Source organism: Calypte anna, chromosome 10, assembly GCF_003957555.1.
Source record: "Calypte anna isolate BGI_N300 chromosome 10, bCalAnn1_v1.p, whole genome shotgun sequence".
Lineage (NCBI taxonomy): Eukaryota > Metazoa > Chordata > Aves > Apodiformes > Trochilidae > Calypte > Calypte anna.
The window spans coordinates 3,658,284-3,674,634 of NC_044256.1; the positions used below are offsets into that span (position 1 = coordinate 3,658,284).

Consider the following 16,351-nt stretch of genomic DNA (forward strand, 5'->3'; position numbering starts at 1 on the left):
GTGGGAGCAATTCTTTGAGGTACTGTCATGCAGCTCTTGGCCATTGCCTTCCTATTGTTAGCCTGAATTTTTGCCTCCTGACACATCCCTCCATCATATAGAGAGGGCCCAGAGGTGGCCATGGAAATGATCTGAGGGTTGTAGTTGGGGGTTGTTCAGCCCAGAGAAGAGAAGGCCCCAGGGGGACCTCATAGCAGCCTTCCAATATAAAAAAAGGGGCTTGCCAGAAAGATGGAGACTCTTTTCCAGGGCCTTCAGTGACAGGACAAGGGGCAATAGCTTTAAACTGCAAGAAGGCCACAACAACCCCATGCAGCGCTACAGGCTGGGGACAGAGTGGTTGGAGAGCAGCCAGGCAGAAAGGGAGCTGGGAGTCTGGATTGCCAGGAAGCTGAACATGAGCCAGCAGTGTGCCCAGGTGGCCAAGAAGGCCAATGGCATCCTGGCCTGTATCAGGAACAGCGTCGCCAGCAGGTCCAAGGAAGTGATTCTGCCCCTATACTCAGCCCTGGTAAGGCCACACCTCGAGTACTGTGTCCAGTTCTGGGCCCCTCAGTTCAAGAAGGATATTGAGATCCTCGAACAGGTCCAAAGGAGGGCAACCAGGCTGGTGAAGGGACTCAAACACAGATCCTATGAGGAGAGGCTGAGGGAGCTGGAGCTGTTCAGCCTGAAGAAGAGGAGGCTCAGGGGAGACCTCATCACTCTCTCCAACTCCCTGAAAGGAGGATGGAGCCAGGCAGGGGTTGGTCTCTTTTCCCAGACAACTCTCAGTAAGACAAGAGGGCAGGGTCTTAAATTGTGCCGGGGGAAGTTCAGATTGGATATTAGAAAGAATTTTTTCACGGAAAGGGTGATCAGACATTGGAACGGGCTGCCTGGGGAGGTGGTGGACTCTTCGTCCCTGGAGACATTTAAAAAGCGACTCGATATGGCACTCAGTGCCATAGTCTAGTGACTGTGGCGGTAGTTGATCAAGGGTTGGACTCGATGATCTCTGAGGTCCCTTCCAACCCAGCCTATTCTATGATTCTATGATTCTAAGGCAGGGTGAGAGTGACCAAAAGGCTTTATGGTGAGGCACTGGAACAGACTGTTGAGGGAGGCTGTGGGTGCCCCACTGTTGGAAGTGTTCAAGGCCAGGTGGGATGGAGCAGCCTGGCCTGGTGTCCCTGCCATGGCAGAAGATTGGACTAGATTGGTCCCTTCCAACCCAGACCATTCTGTGATTCTATGGGGGGTGTAAAATCTCAGACTTGTTGTGCCACCTTCATCACTATACCCCATCACTGAGTCCCCCTAGATCTTTTTGTCTGTTTGTTTGTTTTTTAATAGTGAGGGGTTAAAATAATTCCATGCTAAAATATTTGTTTGATTTTCAGTTAATACCCATTTGATTTCTGGTTGATCAGGCACTACCTGCCTGTTAAAAGACGTCTTATTTCTAGAAGTTGGCAGAAATAACAATGAAGCACAGTCAATGTGCGATTATCACCATTTTCTCCTGGCTTTTCAGATTTTATTCCCCCCTTTAAGATCTATTTAGAGCAGCTCATTTTCCAAAATGGATACGTGTCTCTTACCTGTCTGAATCCTCTGTTTTGGTTTGCTTGTCTGGGAGCCAGTCTCTTCTGGATAATAACATAATAGCCTGAAGAGTTGACAGCAATTCCAGCCTGAAGATGAGCCTGACAGTTTCTGCTTTGTGGGAGACAACTGAATAGCTTGGATCTGCTACCATTGGCATTAAATGCAGGAATTGGGAATATTCAGTGGTTAGACAGGAAAACAGTTTTCCTGTCTGCCTCTGCTAACCTCTCGTCTTTCCTCTTTTCTTCCCTCTTTTCTTCCCTCTTTCTTCCCTCTTTTCTTCCCTCTTTTCTTCCCTCTTTTCTTCCCTTTTTTCTTCCCTTTTTTCTTCCCTTTTTTCTTCCCTTTTTTCTTCCCTTTTTCTTCCCTTTTTTCTTCCCGCTTTTCTTCCCGCTTTTCTTCCCTCTTTCCTCCCTCTTTTCCCTCCCTCTTTCCCCCTCTTTCCCCCCCTCTTTCCCCCCTCTTTCCCCCTCTTTCCCCCCCTCTTTCCCCCCTCTTTCCCCCCCTCTTTCCCCCCCTCTTTCCCCCCCTCTTTCCCCCCTCTTTCCCCCCCTCTTTCCTTTCCCCCCTCTTTCCCCCCCTCCTCCTTCCCCCCTCTTCCCCCCCTCTTTCCCCCCTCTTCCCCCCTCTCCCCTCTTTTTCCCCCCTCCTTCTTTCCTTTCTTATGATTATATTACAACATTCCTTTAAGTTGGGAAAAATGCAGCTGTTTACAAAGAAGATTGTTTCTTGCAGTCCTGCTGTCATTTTTCCTGAAGTGTATGTGTTTTCTGGTAGTCTTCCAAGATGAGCCTGCCATACTGTATATGGCAAATTAGAGGAGCCACAATGATTTATTCAATATCCTGAGTGGATGTTGTCCTATATGTGTTTTGGAATGTCTATTGATAAAGCTTCTCAAGTTCAGTTTATGATGATGCTAAGAAAGCTCTGGAATTCCCAGTCCATAGAGCTACTACTTTTTCTTCCAGCCCACAAGGAATCACTGTGCTAAGTACACTTACCAAGTGTAAACTTACTAAGTAAGTACTTACTAAGTACACTGCACTAAGTGTAAGCTGGGTAAATGAAGTTGTAGGAGAAACCTACTCAAAGTCTGAAGCAAATCAGTCTGAAGGATGTGTTTCTTGAAGGGATTTATTTTATGCTTGAAAATATGACCACTTCCATCTTGGTAATTTCGTATTTTAACTCAGCTGAGGTAGCAGAAAATTTTGTTTGCTTAGGATGTTAAAATCTGCATGTGATTTTTCTTGAATAATTATCTTTGTTGCACCTGTAATTAGAGTAAACATCTTGTTTGTAGGAATAGCAAACCAAAGGCAGTGTTCCTTTGCTGGCTGCTGCACGTTCACCCTTGAGTTACATGTCAGAGGGTAGGTTCAGATGCAGTTGGTTTTCTTCATGTTAATGGAGAGCATGCTACATGAAAAACTGACTTGAAGATACTCTGTCTGCATTTGTCAGTCTTCCTCATCATGTGGAGGGGCAAAGGAGTCGAGTTATTCCTACTTTTGGTTAAAGTTCTTCAGGTGGGTATCTGAAGAGTGGCAATCTCAAGCATCTCAGACTTCCGGGGTCTTCAACCTTCATTCATTGTGACTCAAAAGTCCTTGCAGATCTGGCTTCTACTTATTTAGGTCTATTAAAAAAGTGAGATGAAGTCCTCCAAAAAACATCTTAGAGTGTTGTTCTGTTGACAGTGTGTTACTGTTTTAGACAGTAACTAGGTGACAGATGCTCTGTTATTCCCTACTACTTTCCACCCAGGGAAAGATGAAGAAGGCAATAAGATAGGGAGACTTGAAGGCTGGAATCAAAAACTAGGGTAGGTTTGATGAACTAGTAACAGCAAATTACAAATGTATGTAAAAACAGGGAACTATGGAACTCGCCCTCCCAAGCTGGTAATTAATTCCCAGCCAGGAGAGTCCCACAGTGGGCTGGGCAGCAGATGGGGATGCCCAAGTCCAGGGTCTCAGTTACAGCTCACAACAGTCATAGAGCAACCAAGCTGGTCCTGCTTGGAAGGCAGAAGGTGACCTGTTTTGGTGAATGATGTTCTTGTCTGATGAGGAAGCAGGCAGCAACAAGCAGGCCTCAACCCAGCCAGAGAAGCCACCAGAGGGCTTTCTTGGGAGCCATTTTATACTGAGCAGTATTCCTGGGAAGGAATACTGTGGTTGGTCCATTTGGGTCACTTCAGCCATCTTCTCCCCATAGGCTCATCTGCTCCCCATTCTTACAGCCACGGCAACAAGCTGGAAGTTGCTGATGGTGTCCCAGGCAGGTTTTTCTATCCTGGTCCTTTCAAACCAGGACACAGTGCCCATCCTGGCAAGCACATTGAGACAATTTCACTTTTTTGAAGGCTGATACAAGCTGCTTACTTCAAAGTCTCATAGCAATCCTGTTTTGGCTAGTCTGGCTGTCCTTAAGTACCTTGTAACTGTCCTCCTGTGAGGTTCAAGGCTAGTTTCTGCAGCTCTTTTTAACTTCCTAGATCTTAAATGAGCAAGTTTCAATGAACAAAGCAAACTCATGAACTTGTAACATCATATTTTAATGAAGCAGAAACCACATTCTTTGTAGTCAGTATTTTTTTCAAGTCCAAGTTCAACTTCAAAGGTCACACCTTTAGGAGGCTGGTGAAGACTCATTCTTGGTGTCGTGTTTTGGCAGGGCTGCAGTAGGAGGTAGCAACACACTGACTTGCACTGGGAGGGATTGTGGCAAGGTGTGCATTATGTAACTTCTTAGATGGAAAGCAGAGTTTCCAAAATACGTGCTGATGTGCATTCACCAGGTAGTGAGGTTCTTCTCCACTCCAAGAAGAGCTGTTCTTGCTCTGTGGTTGCATTTTGCTGGCCGTGGACTACCTCAGCTGGCACGGTGTCCATGCCAGATTAGATGGTCTGGAGGTCCTCAGTGTTCTCTATATGATTCTCCTGCAACTGAGATCAGGCTTGCAGCCACTTTGGCATCTGATACTGCTTCCCAGCTGTCCTCTGGTTGGAAAGGTTTTGATGGATTTCTAATTCTGCAAAAGCTCTGTGCAGTGTTGGCAGCATGAGGGCTTCAGTTTTATTGGTGATAGATGCAACAGCAGTGAGGGTAAATCTTAGTTAGCCTGAGCTGCACGGGAAGAATATCTCTGCTGAAATTTGTCATTCAGTGGTTAAGATTCAAAACTGGTGTTAGGCTCTCAAACAATGGCAGCAAATGTCTCAATTTACTGGATGCAGCCCCAGTACTTGGTGTTTTTTATAATTTTTAAATGTCAGTGGTTATCATGCATGTCAGAGTGCCTTCACTTGTGGAGATCTGTGACTGGGAGCCTGGTGTTTTGGAACCACTTATTCTGTTCTCTCTGGTCTCCACAGAAAACTGAGTGCTTCCACATTAAGGAGGCATCGTGATCCAAGATGAAGTTTGGGGGATGTCTTGTTGGCTGCTGGGGTGATAGCTCTCAGGGTTTTGGCCAGCAGTTTCCAGTCTGGGGGACCTGAGGCTCTCCGCATCCTCCTGGCTGGAGGTGCTCCAGAGGCAGGTTTGCATGTAAGGGCAGCCAAGTGAGGGGTAAATGTTGGATGTACAGGCAGCATTCTGTGTTCCTGTCTCTTTGCAGAGACTCCTAGGGAGAGAGTGAGACTTACTTGTGTCTAGTTCAACAATATACACTCAGCATTTACTGCATGAAACCTTGTGCTCATCTGGACTTGGTGCAGTCCTCTCTGTAATCCTGTTTTTATTTGTGTGATAAGCTGATACTCCTCTTTGTGTTTCTTACACCAAAATAGGTCCTTTGGGAGCTCTGAAGGCCTGCAGGGCTAAGGCAGGTCATGTAGAAATTCTCCATCAGTGTCTTGAAACCAAATTGTTTAACTTTTTTTTTTTTTCTATGGGAAGATTATGTTGAATGCTTGCAACGATCCTGGACATTGAACCTCAACTGAATGTGGTGAGTTCATGGCTGATCCTAAGACGCAACATTGCTGATGAATCTGAGTCATCATCTTTTTGGCTTGGAAGATTAGTAAATGTTTGACAAAGCTCTTCATTGTGACACCTTTTGGTAAACCAAGGCTTGTCTTCACAAACTGCTCAATCAGTCTCTGCTAACGTTTACAGAAGCTTGGAATAATCCCTGTGTTCCTGTTGATCTGCTCTTCTGTAGCATGTTTTAACTTTAGCATGAGGCATGTAAGAGGAGGGAATTTGCTTGCTCAGGAGGTGTTCTAAAATACACTTGTGCTGAAGCCCCATCTGTCAAATCTCCTGGAGTGCCTTTCTCACCTCCTCTTAACACTGAACGTAGTAATAGTTTGCACCACTCGAGCAAACCAACCTTCAAGCCCTATCACTGTGTCCTGATGTTAGTCTGTGTGGTATTCAAATACGTCTCCTCTTTGATGAATTGAGATCAAGCTCCTTGTTACTAGCTTGGAGATCATTTGCAATTAAATGGAGTCAAGTCTTCCAAGGGATTTACCCTTGGACCTGTGTTCAACACCAGCATCTGAGCTTCTCCTAGCAAACAGACTTGCCTGAGGCACAGGTGGCTAAATTTAGTCTTCTAGCAAGCTAAGCATGACCTTGTGTTACAAGGACTTTTTCTACTTGTATCTGTATCAAAACATAGAGGTTGGTTTTCTGGGGTGGATGGAGCTTTGTGGAAGCTTTTTGCATTGGATCGTGGGCTGAAGTTTCCAGTACTGTGGTTGGCAGCCATTATCTTCATCTGCCAGTGATGTACTGGCACAAAGTGATCCTTGCTGGTAGGTATTAGGGCCTCAGAGAAGATTGATGCCACTTGGTGCACAGAGCAGATTACTTGCTGAACATAGCTGATTTTCAGTTATGCTGAAGATAAGGGATTGAAGTCAGAAGTTGAATCAAAGTGGCTTTTCTAACATAATAGCACTTTACTCCAGGTTCTGGGAGATGCTTTCTGTCTGTGTGAGGTGGTGCACAGAGGTGGACTGTTCTGGCACCTACTTTTTCACGTGGGTTTGTGTCCCTGTGTGAAGCAAGACCTAGCTGTGCTCAACTTTAGCAGCTTTTTGTTAAGGCTCCTTCTAGTTAAATACATAAATCATCCTACAAGTGTAATGGAGAAGATGCCTTCAGTGTGTAACCAGGCTTCTGAAGCTCTTCTGACATCCTTGAGAAATGCCAAACTTCTCTGAAGTTGGTAGCATGCTGCCAACTGAATGGAAAAAGTTGTTCCAGGGAAGCGGAACAGGATTTTCCAGTGTTTGCTGTGCTTGATGATGTTTAGGAGTAGTGCAGTGAGTGGTGTGGTTTTGGCTTGTGAAACATTTCTGCAGGTGAGTGGGCAACCCCCTTGTTGTTTGGCATGGCACAGCTTACCAGTTGGGATGGTCAGGATTTATCTCCCTGGTGCTGACTCGGTTATTGTTGGCATGCTGGTCTCTTGCTTACTACAGGTAGCACATGTTGTTGTGTTATTTTTTGGAGGGCTGAAATATGAATTTGATTAAGGACTAGGGTCATTGAGTAATAGGCTGAGTGAATTTCAGGAGGTGAGTGTGTGACTGTGTTGCGTTGTGGTTTTCTGATGGTTGCACCTTGGCAGCGTTGGAAAACACAGAGGAGGACAAGTTGAGTTGAGAGCACAGGAGCAGTTGCCTATCCCAGGGAGTCTAAAATGCCTGAGATTCATAGGATTGGAAGGATTTCTTTCAAAAGTAGGCAACAAATGCCTGGATCTTTTTGTTCTAGGAGTAGGTGGAAGCTGATGGTTTAGGTCCATTCAGAAGGTGGTTAGACAAAGCCATGGTCCATAAGATGAATGCTGGTGGGACTGGGCAGGTGTGTCTGTACCAACGTTTGCAATCCAGCAGTTGTGGATGCTGGGGCAGACTGGGGAAGCTACCTGCTCCCTGGAAAATCTGTGATTGTCATGGATGGAGACAGATTAGCAGGAGGGCATTTCTTATTTCAGTTTTAATTATTCTAATATTTGTATTTCAATTGTTGGAATATTCCAATTACTATGAACCCCCTGCCCTTCCAGAATATTGGGGCAGGCTGGGTTGGCAAGATTTTTGAAGAGCTTTGGAGGATGGCTCAAGGATACTACTGGAGGGGAAATCTCAAGCTGTTTCTCAGCATACTCCCTGCACCTCCAGGTCTCCCATGCTGTCCACATTGAAAGGAGATTCACCCTACAACACATTCATTTGTAAATGTGTTTCAGGGTGGGGTAGGTAGAAACTGAAACCAGGCAAATAAAAATTAGAAATGAAGGATGAAGAAAGTAATTGAGTGTGAAATTCTTTGTCCCTTTAAAAGAAAAAATAAAATAATTGAAATTTCACCTTTTTGTAGAGAAAGTGGGAGGAGGTATTCATAATGCTTCTCTTCAGCTTTGCTTGTGTGGGATTGTGCCCAGCAGGCAGCCGGATGTTCCTTGCAGGCTGATGGCCCAGAAGTGGCAGGGACAATGAGGAGTGAAGGGTGCACATCATGATGCCTTGCATCAAGTGTCTGTAGTGATGAGCACAACACTTCCCTGGTGCTGTTTTGCTCATGTTCATGTCATGGCTGATCAACTGTGCATTGTTTTGGTTTGTTTTTTTCTAGTTTTTTAGCTTGCTGACTGCTGTGTGCCAGAAATTTAGTTTTGATCAGAAAATTGACTATTAAACCAGTAGCCTTTTCAGCATATTAAAGGAGCTGTTGATGTAGTTTTGTACCTAAACTTGGTGTTTCCCTACCTTACTTGGTATTGCAATGAGTTTTCGAGTCTGTGGTGGTGACTGCTGTGCCCCAAAGGGGAGGTTTTGGTCCTGCCTTTCCCAGGTACTGCTGCTGGTGCTTGTCAAACCTGTTCCTGAGCTGCCCTGGCTCTCTAACCTGGCACAAATTCTTGAGGTATTTTTGGGTTCGTTTTCTCCTGTTGCTATAATGAGGTAGACTTGTTGACAAGTCAGTCTGATAAGCACAGGCACAGGAGAACCCGGCAGGAATTCCTGATAGGGGTTGCTGTAGCTCTTTGGTTGCTTCATATCTACAGGTTGCCCAGAGAGGTGATGGAAGCCCTGTCCCTGGAATATTTTGGGGCCAGGCTGGATAGGCCTCTGAGCAACCTGATCTAGTGGGAGGGTGTCCTGGCCCATGGCAAGGGTGTTGGAATCTTAAATATTCCTTCCAACCCTGAAAATTCTGTTATCTTCTGGAGAACACACTTGGGTTCTTCATAGCCCTTCAAAGATCTTTTCCATCCTGGTGCAAGTTCCAGACTGCAATTGCCTTTGCAAATCTGGGGGCACCTGTGGGTTGTTGGTTTCACTCAAATGGAGTTCACACATGGAGGAGAAGAACCAGGAGAGATAATGAGAAGCAGCAAAGAATCTACAGTCTAGAAAAACTCTTGAGGTGCAGCAGAAACCTTGATGAATGGAGATTAGTGTGCTTTTCTTGAAAGGAGTCACCTTTTCTCTTTAGAGAGCCAGAGGTGTCACCTGAGTAAGTGACAAGCTTTCTGAATCTGTCAGAAAGGGAAAAAAGATCTTGGGTATCTGTGCTTGGGTGTTATTAGCTTGTGCTTAGGCTTGAGCAGGAGTATGGGCTGAGCAGGCTGTTCTAAAGAGTGTTAAATTAAGAGTCTGTTAATGATTTAGTAAAACAGTGTAGTTAGTGGGGGAATGTTTATCACAACATCTTTGCTGTGTAGGCTGGGAGAGGTGAGTGCTCTGTAGCAGAGCTTGGTAACCCTTTTCTTCAAAAATGTGTGAAGAACTGAGGAAACTCATCACAGCTGCAAATCAAAGGAATCTTGACAGAAAACTCCTTGGAATAGGTGGGATTCTTTTCTTATGTGTTGTTGTACCATCCAGGTTGGAGCTGAAACCTGGAAGTAGGAATTTGGCTGTGTCTAATAAGACAAATGCCACTTGGGACTACTTCTAGACTTGATTTAGGAGGGGTTTGGGAGTAGAAAAGTTCCTTGTGCAGACACTAGAAGAGTATCAAGTGTGCGACTTGTGTATCCCATAAAGGGATCCTTGGGGGGGGGAGCACAAAAAAAATCTAAAATATGAGTACAGTGCACCATGATGATAGTAATTTGCAGAATGTGATCCAGATGTCTTTTAGAGGAAGATGTGAGTGAGTGCTGTGTCAAAGCATTTAAGACAGACTGTGATCAGAGTGTTCCTTAAAGCCTCTTTTGATAACACAGGGAGAGTTCAAAATCCCACTTTTAAATATGGATCACAACCCAGTGTTTAATTGAGGTGGGTGATCTGCTCCTGTCCTCTCGGAACTGTTGGCACCCAGACGGTTTCTTGGCACTGTTCTCTTGGGTACTCTCTGCTCTTGGTTTGGGGCAATCCAAAGGGGTAGTTTGCTTCCTTTCCTCTGCAGTAGAAAAGAGGAAGCAGGTGGTTGGGGTTAAGATGTGTACTAGTTTTTCCCAGAGCCACACACTGTCTATTTTCCAGGCTACTATTTCTTGTGGAGTATCCACAGCTGTTGTGGGGGAAGGTGGAAGATTAAATCATCTGGAAGTGAAAAGTAAAATACTCCTTGGGTGGGCTTTCCCTGCTGGAGTTTTGAGCTTTGATAGGTCAAGGGTTCAGGAGCAGAGGCTGGTACTGAAAGGGTAAGATGTAGTGGTCTTCAAACACATCCTTGGTGAGGCCATCATGTCTCTGTGAGCCCAGGCTGAGAGGTCACTGAGCCAGGTAATAGTGAGTGATTGCTCACCACTGGAAACTCGTCCAGCTGCCTGTCAGGAGTGTCTCCAGTAAGTTATAGGCAGTGAAAACTTTCCATAATGAAATTTGGTATAAGCAGGACTCTGTCCTGGATGAGTTGAGAGATCTAAAGGATTTAATTTCATGATACTCCTGTGTTGCAAGTAGGCTCTGTCTGAACTTATCCACGTTTTCTCTATGTTCTGTCATTTCCATGTCTTATTTGAGGCACAGTTCTGTTCCCTTTCATCGCACAGACCGTTGGCATTGGTTTTGAAGTCTTCAATATTTTGCTGTTAACAAAATGTAGGCTTCGTGTTATGCAGAAGAATGTGCTGGTTTCAGAGGCTTGCTGGGAATATTGAGCCTTCACACATGCAGAGGCAGCAGCTGAGCTTGCTACTAGATAACCAAGTTTTGTTTCCTATTCTGCTTTCTTAAAGGCAAAAATTGAGAGCTAGACCTGCTCATAGCACTGTTTTGCTACATTTGAAATGTGTGGGCTACTCATGAGTTAAGGGAATTGAAGGAGATATTACATGGTTTTTGCAAGCAGGAGTAATTTTTTTGTGTTTTTGTTTTACCTAGGTGTTAGATGATAAATACTGCTCTGAGCAGTGCCCAGGTGAAGTGCCAGAATAAAAGCCAACTCTTTTTCTCCACTGTGCAGAATGAATGTCAGTATCAACTGAAAGGTATATTCAGGGAGCAATTAGCAAACTACATGGTCCAAGCAGGAGATTAGCTTCAAGTGCAGCAGCCTTCAGCTTCCTGCCTGGGTGTTTTCCAGGTGTCAGTGTATTCAGTTTTGCCAAAAAGGTAGCAAAATCTACCCAATGAAGTGTGACTTCTCTCCTTTTGACACTGCTTCTTTCCATGTTTTGGGAGCAGACAGCCTTAATGTGTCCTCTCTGCTCTGCTGTCTGCTGGACATGGGCTTTAATATCTACTGATAATTAGCTAATAACAAAGCTTATGTAGTCACAGCTAGTGCACACATGATGCTACCTGTTTATTCCATGCAATCAAATTTAGTGGCTTCCTTCTGAGAAGAACTGGTTATTTATATCCAGCTAACATTAAAGACTTGGTGGTGGGCTAGGTCAGGTCAACAGATCCATCAGTGGTGGGTATGGCAGGTCTTGTCCTTTTGCCCTGAGATTAGGGGAAGATCAAGTGAAGCTAACAGAAGGTGGGCTCAGAGGCAGAAGGAGGACATATGTTTTCAGGCAGCCAAGAATAGATAGAATTGTTGAACTAGCCAAGGGTTGTTGTGGCCATAAAAAGATTGGGTGTGTTTCAAGAGGAATTTTGCCATGCTAATAGAAAAGGTGCACAGAGTGTTCCTGAGGACCTGGAAGCCCAAACTGACTTGGGAAGGCCCAGAAAAGAAACAACACTGGGTATTGAAGAGCACATGAAGAGGTTACATGCATTACCCTCTTCTCTCTCCCAGGCTGTTGCTGCTGTTAAAAGCTGGAGATTAAGCTAGAGGAGCTCTTCAGTTCACATCTCTGGCTCTCAGAGGGTGTGGCTTGAGATGTTTTGCTGATGTCCTTTGAGCTGGATCTGTTACTGGTTTCTGTAACTGTTAAGCAGCCAGAGCAGTATATGGATGGAGGAGGTGCAGGTGAGATGTTCTAGCTGCTCTTGACTGATTTCGCTTAAAAATGGGGACTTGCTCCTTCCTCTTACTTTCATGCAACATGCAGCTTGTATTTGCTGGCCTTCCTGAGTTGTACTGGCATCTCTATTATTCCTGGAGGTACTAATTAAACACAAAAGAAGCTTATCTCTATTATTCCTGAAGAGCAATTCCTTATGCATTGGCAGAATTAGGAGAGGGCTGTTTTCTGTTACAACCCCATCTCTTTAATGGTTTTAACATTAGGCAACTTTGGAAGTTTGCTTGTTTGAGGCTTTAATATTCAATGACATTCTTGCTAGTTTCCCCCACAGCCACTGAGGGTACTACCTGTGGAGTCTCTAGAAATGCTGGTTCCGCATGGAATTTTGAACCTGTCTGAATACTTTGGGGGTTGCTTGTTCTGTTTGAAGTGGTCCTGGTTTTCATTGAATAGCTTGGGTCTGTATGAGAGGATTAAAAAATACTGAGTTGTGAAACGAAGCTGAAGAACATGGGGTTTACCTTGATATCTTTTGCATGCCTCTGTCATCCAGAAGAATGATGGATGGGTCCTAAGGGAAGGCAGGGCTTTTTATAGGCAAGGCTTTTGACTGCTTATGTATTTGACGTGGTGACTGCTTATGTCTTTGACGTGGAACAGTAATATGTTTAAAGTTTTATGCCAAAAATATCTGGCAGTATTGAGGCATTCTGAATAGGCTTTTCTGCCCAACAGGAATGTATACAGAAACCTCATTTTTTCCATATGGGTGTGGAATGCTTTGGTTGAAAATTCTGCTCACCTGAATGTACATTGGGCTAGGTCTGGGTTGCTTTTCAGATAAGACGTTTGTATCTGAAGAGCTACACATTCTGTGCATGCTATGCAAAATTCTTGTTTAAGTTAGATGTGAGTACTGGAGCATTGTGTTTGCTCTTGAGGTTTTGTTCCATCATCCAATGCGGTTGTGAGTCCTCTGACCTTTTCTGCCATGCTGGACATTGTGAAGACTTTGGAGCAGGGCAGCATCCATTGGGTTAGAATTTTGATTTTGTTCCCATCCTTTAATTTGGTAACTGTATAAATGCCTTGATCCCACAGATTACAATCTTTTTAAAAGTGTTTCCCAGAGTTTTGTGGTGCTAACTGGTAATAAAATAATGAGCTGAAGTAAAAAAAAAAATTCAAAACCCATCTGGGTACCAGCTTCCCAAGAGAACCTATAAAAAATGGGTCTGTAGAGTCATATTCCTTGCTGCAGCAGGAGTGATGTCTTCCTCTGTGAGCCCACAAGTCTCTGTGGCCACCCCAAACTTTCAGGCTCTGTGCCTCAGAAATCATCTCTTTGTTCAGGGTGGCACAGATTTCCCCAGGCCCTGGATGAGTTGAAAGACCTGGTTGTGTACTTGAAAGTAGCAAATACTATGCCATCACGAGCTGCTTGTAGGGACATAAGTTTTTCACTCTGAAATTGAATCAAGCTTCTTATCCACTCCTTGCTTTGAAAGGTAATGGGGAAAAGCATCCAGAGAGGTGTAAAGCTGCTGGCATAGCCTTAGTCTCTCTTATTGTTGTTTGGAAGAGGTTTTTTGGGGTCAGAGAGGTTTCTCCAGCCAATGTGATGGTGTTTAACTGAATACTTTAGCCTTTGAGGGCTGAACAGGAGTGTTGGTTTTTGGCAGTGTGCTGAGAAGAGGCAGCTTTGCTGTGGTTATATGAGCAAAGCAGTGGAGAATGTTGGGAATACTGGTGTGAGGGACCCATCCATGCCCAGCTCCACACACTGGAATGCTTTGTATCCCCCTGGTTATGGCAGTCTGTAAAATAAGTTCTTCTTCTTGAAGGAAGTTGCACAGTGGGAAGCAGAGTGTCCTCATGGAAGGATTCTGCATTAATTCTTCGTGGTCACATGAAGCCAAGGTCTGTTGAGTTCAAACTGCCTCCGAGCCTAAGGCCTGGCTGCTGTCATTGAGAAGATGTCACAGGAAGTGAGCCTGGTGTCTGGAGGTACTAATTAAACACAAAAGAAGCTAAATTACCTGTCAAAATCCAGATAGACTCCATCTTGCTGATTATGGTTTTGAACTGCCTCTTTCATTGTCACTCTTCTTTCCATGCCAGCTCTTTCAGCTGCCTCAGCCTTCCCATCAGGAAGTGTCATGGTTTCTTAGGTCCTTCATAATGTTAGGCTATGGGCAGCAAGGTTTTCTGGATAAGGAAAGGCTGGAGCTTGTTACCCCGATACACTACCACTCCAACCAGATTGTCCACATATTCTCACTTGTTAACCATTGCTGCTGCTTCTGCTCTAAGAGGTGGTTTGCTTTTCCATGCCATGCTTGCAGCCAAATGAGGATCCTGGCTTCTCATCCAGGTTTGATGTGTGCTACAGTCGTGAGCTGAGTCCTCTCATTACTCTGGGCTCTTCTGTGCTTTGCTTGAACCATTTTGCTACCAGACTGGATTTCTGGGTGAACCCAGCACCACTGGGCACGGCTAGGGAAGGATGGAAAATGTGCTCTGCATGTTGAACTGCAGGTGCTCTCAAGATGGTGGAGTCCTGTCTTTGTGAACATGGGAGGACTCATGTTTGCTGTGTTGCTGGTTGAAAGATCTATTGGGGAATGTTTTCTATGAGGTGGGGTGTAGTGTAACGAGGCAACCAGGTGCCACTAATTGCCAGGGAGTGAGCATGAGCTTGTGTCAAGCCCACCTGTGCCCAATTAGGGTGGGCCCCCACTGCGCATGAGCAGGACCAGGGGCCCTTTTAAGGCCCACCCTAATTGGGCACAGGTGGGCTTGACACAAGCTCATGCTCACTCCCTGGCAATTAGTGGCACCTGGTTGCCTCATTACACTACAGTGGGGATGGGGCTTTGTCCCTGGCTTTGCCAAGCAGAAGTGGTAGAGGCTGACCAGTGTGAGGGATTTTCTCATGTTATGCTCTGACTGGTCTGTAAACGTGGCCATCTCTTGTTCTTCAACCAGAACAGGAGTAATATCTAACCCCTGGTTTGAACTTGAACCTCAGGGCAGCTTGAAATGATTTATTTACTTCTATTCATGAAGTGAAACATTGTGTTGTGGAGTTGGTTATAAACATTCTTCTATTTAGCTTCCTTGCTTGGGGATGCCACCTCTTAATAGAGGCTGTTATTTATGTAAAGAAACTGAGGCAGTGCTTGGTCAGTGAAACCTATTTGGAATTTTTATGCACAACTTCTGTTTTTCCTTCTATGTTTAACTTGGAGGATGTGTTCAGGGTGGCAAAAGAGCACATGTCACTAGGCTCAAGGATGTTCAGCATTTGAGTATGTGGAGAGTCATGTTAATGGGTTACTCCTTTGCCCAGAGTGGTGTTGGGATTGCAGTGTCGAGTAACTAAATAAAGCTGCAGTCTCTCTTGCCCTGAGAATACAGGCACTTGCATTTTGCCTTTCTTGCAGGGCTTATTTTGGTACAAGTTTGGCTGGTTCTTCCTCACTGCAGCCTTTGACCCGGTCAAATAATTTGACTTCAAATAATTTAGCTTCAAGTAGAACAAAATCTTCCCTTAAATGCTCAGCAATAAGCTGAATCTTGGGGTGGGGGACATACTCACCTACCTAATACCCTCTCATTTTAGAGGAATGAGCATCACTCGAGGGCTGTATGAAGCCATAAAGTGGTGGTGTGTGTTCCTCACCCCAGTGGCTGCCTTCATTCAGGAGTTGGTGATAGGTAATTGTAGATGAGAATTAATTAATAATGGCTATTGAGAGCTCATGGAGGCTTTTGAAGTCTTGTACAATGCTGTTGAGCAATCCTTGTAGCTTCTTGAGGACAAAAATCATGAAGGACTTGGGAAGAGCATGTGTGAGTTGGGCAGGCCTGAGAACAAGTTACTGAAAGTGTGGGGCAGAGGGAGACCATTTGGTCCTGCAAGCTTCACTCAAAGTGGATCTCTTGGCAGCCTGGCGGTGGTCACTTTGGACTGTCTTGGACTTGATGTTGGAGAAAGCAAAAATACTGTTTAGTACAGGGTTTCCTTCTGCTGTGCTCAGGGTAAAGAATAACCTGTTACCCGCTGTGCACTTACAGAACAAGCAGTTTGAGAGGTTACTGTGGACCCTTAAACTTCCGCCCTTACTGTAATAGGGAAATAAGGATAAAAGTACTTGCTTAGGTGTAGGCTTTGGATGCTGGGAGGCACTGGGGAGCCTGCTTGATTGCCTGGAGCCCATCGCAGAGCATCACAGACAGGAACCTGAGGGGTGGTACTTCAGAACGTTGGAAGGACCCATCTCCTAGATGATGGCCAGAGCTGCTCAGAACTTAGACTTGCTTTTTAAAATTGTAATCTTAGTTAGAACAAACCATGTGTTTTTATTCTGAAGGAACTTAAAGCTCAAGTTTTGAATGCAGAAC

The 16,351-nt window shown here is 44.9% G+C and overlaps 1 protein-coding gene across 2 annotated transcripts in view; it reads left to right on the plus strand.

Annotated features, from left to right (window-relative positions):
* The window catches only part of CSNK1G1 (casein kinase 1 gamma 1), a 111,289-nt gene that overhangs the window by 7,273 nt on the left and 87,665 nt on the right, over positions 1-16,351 (plus strand). The window lies entirely within an intron of this gene.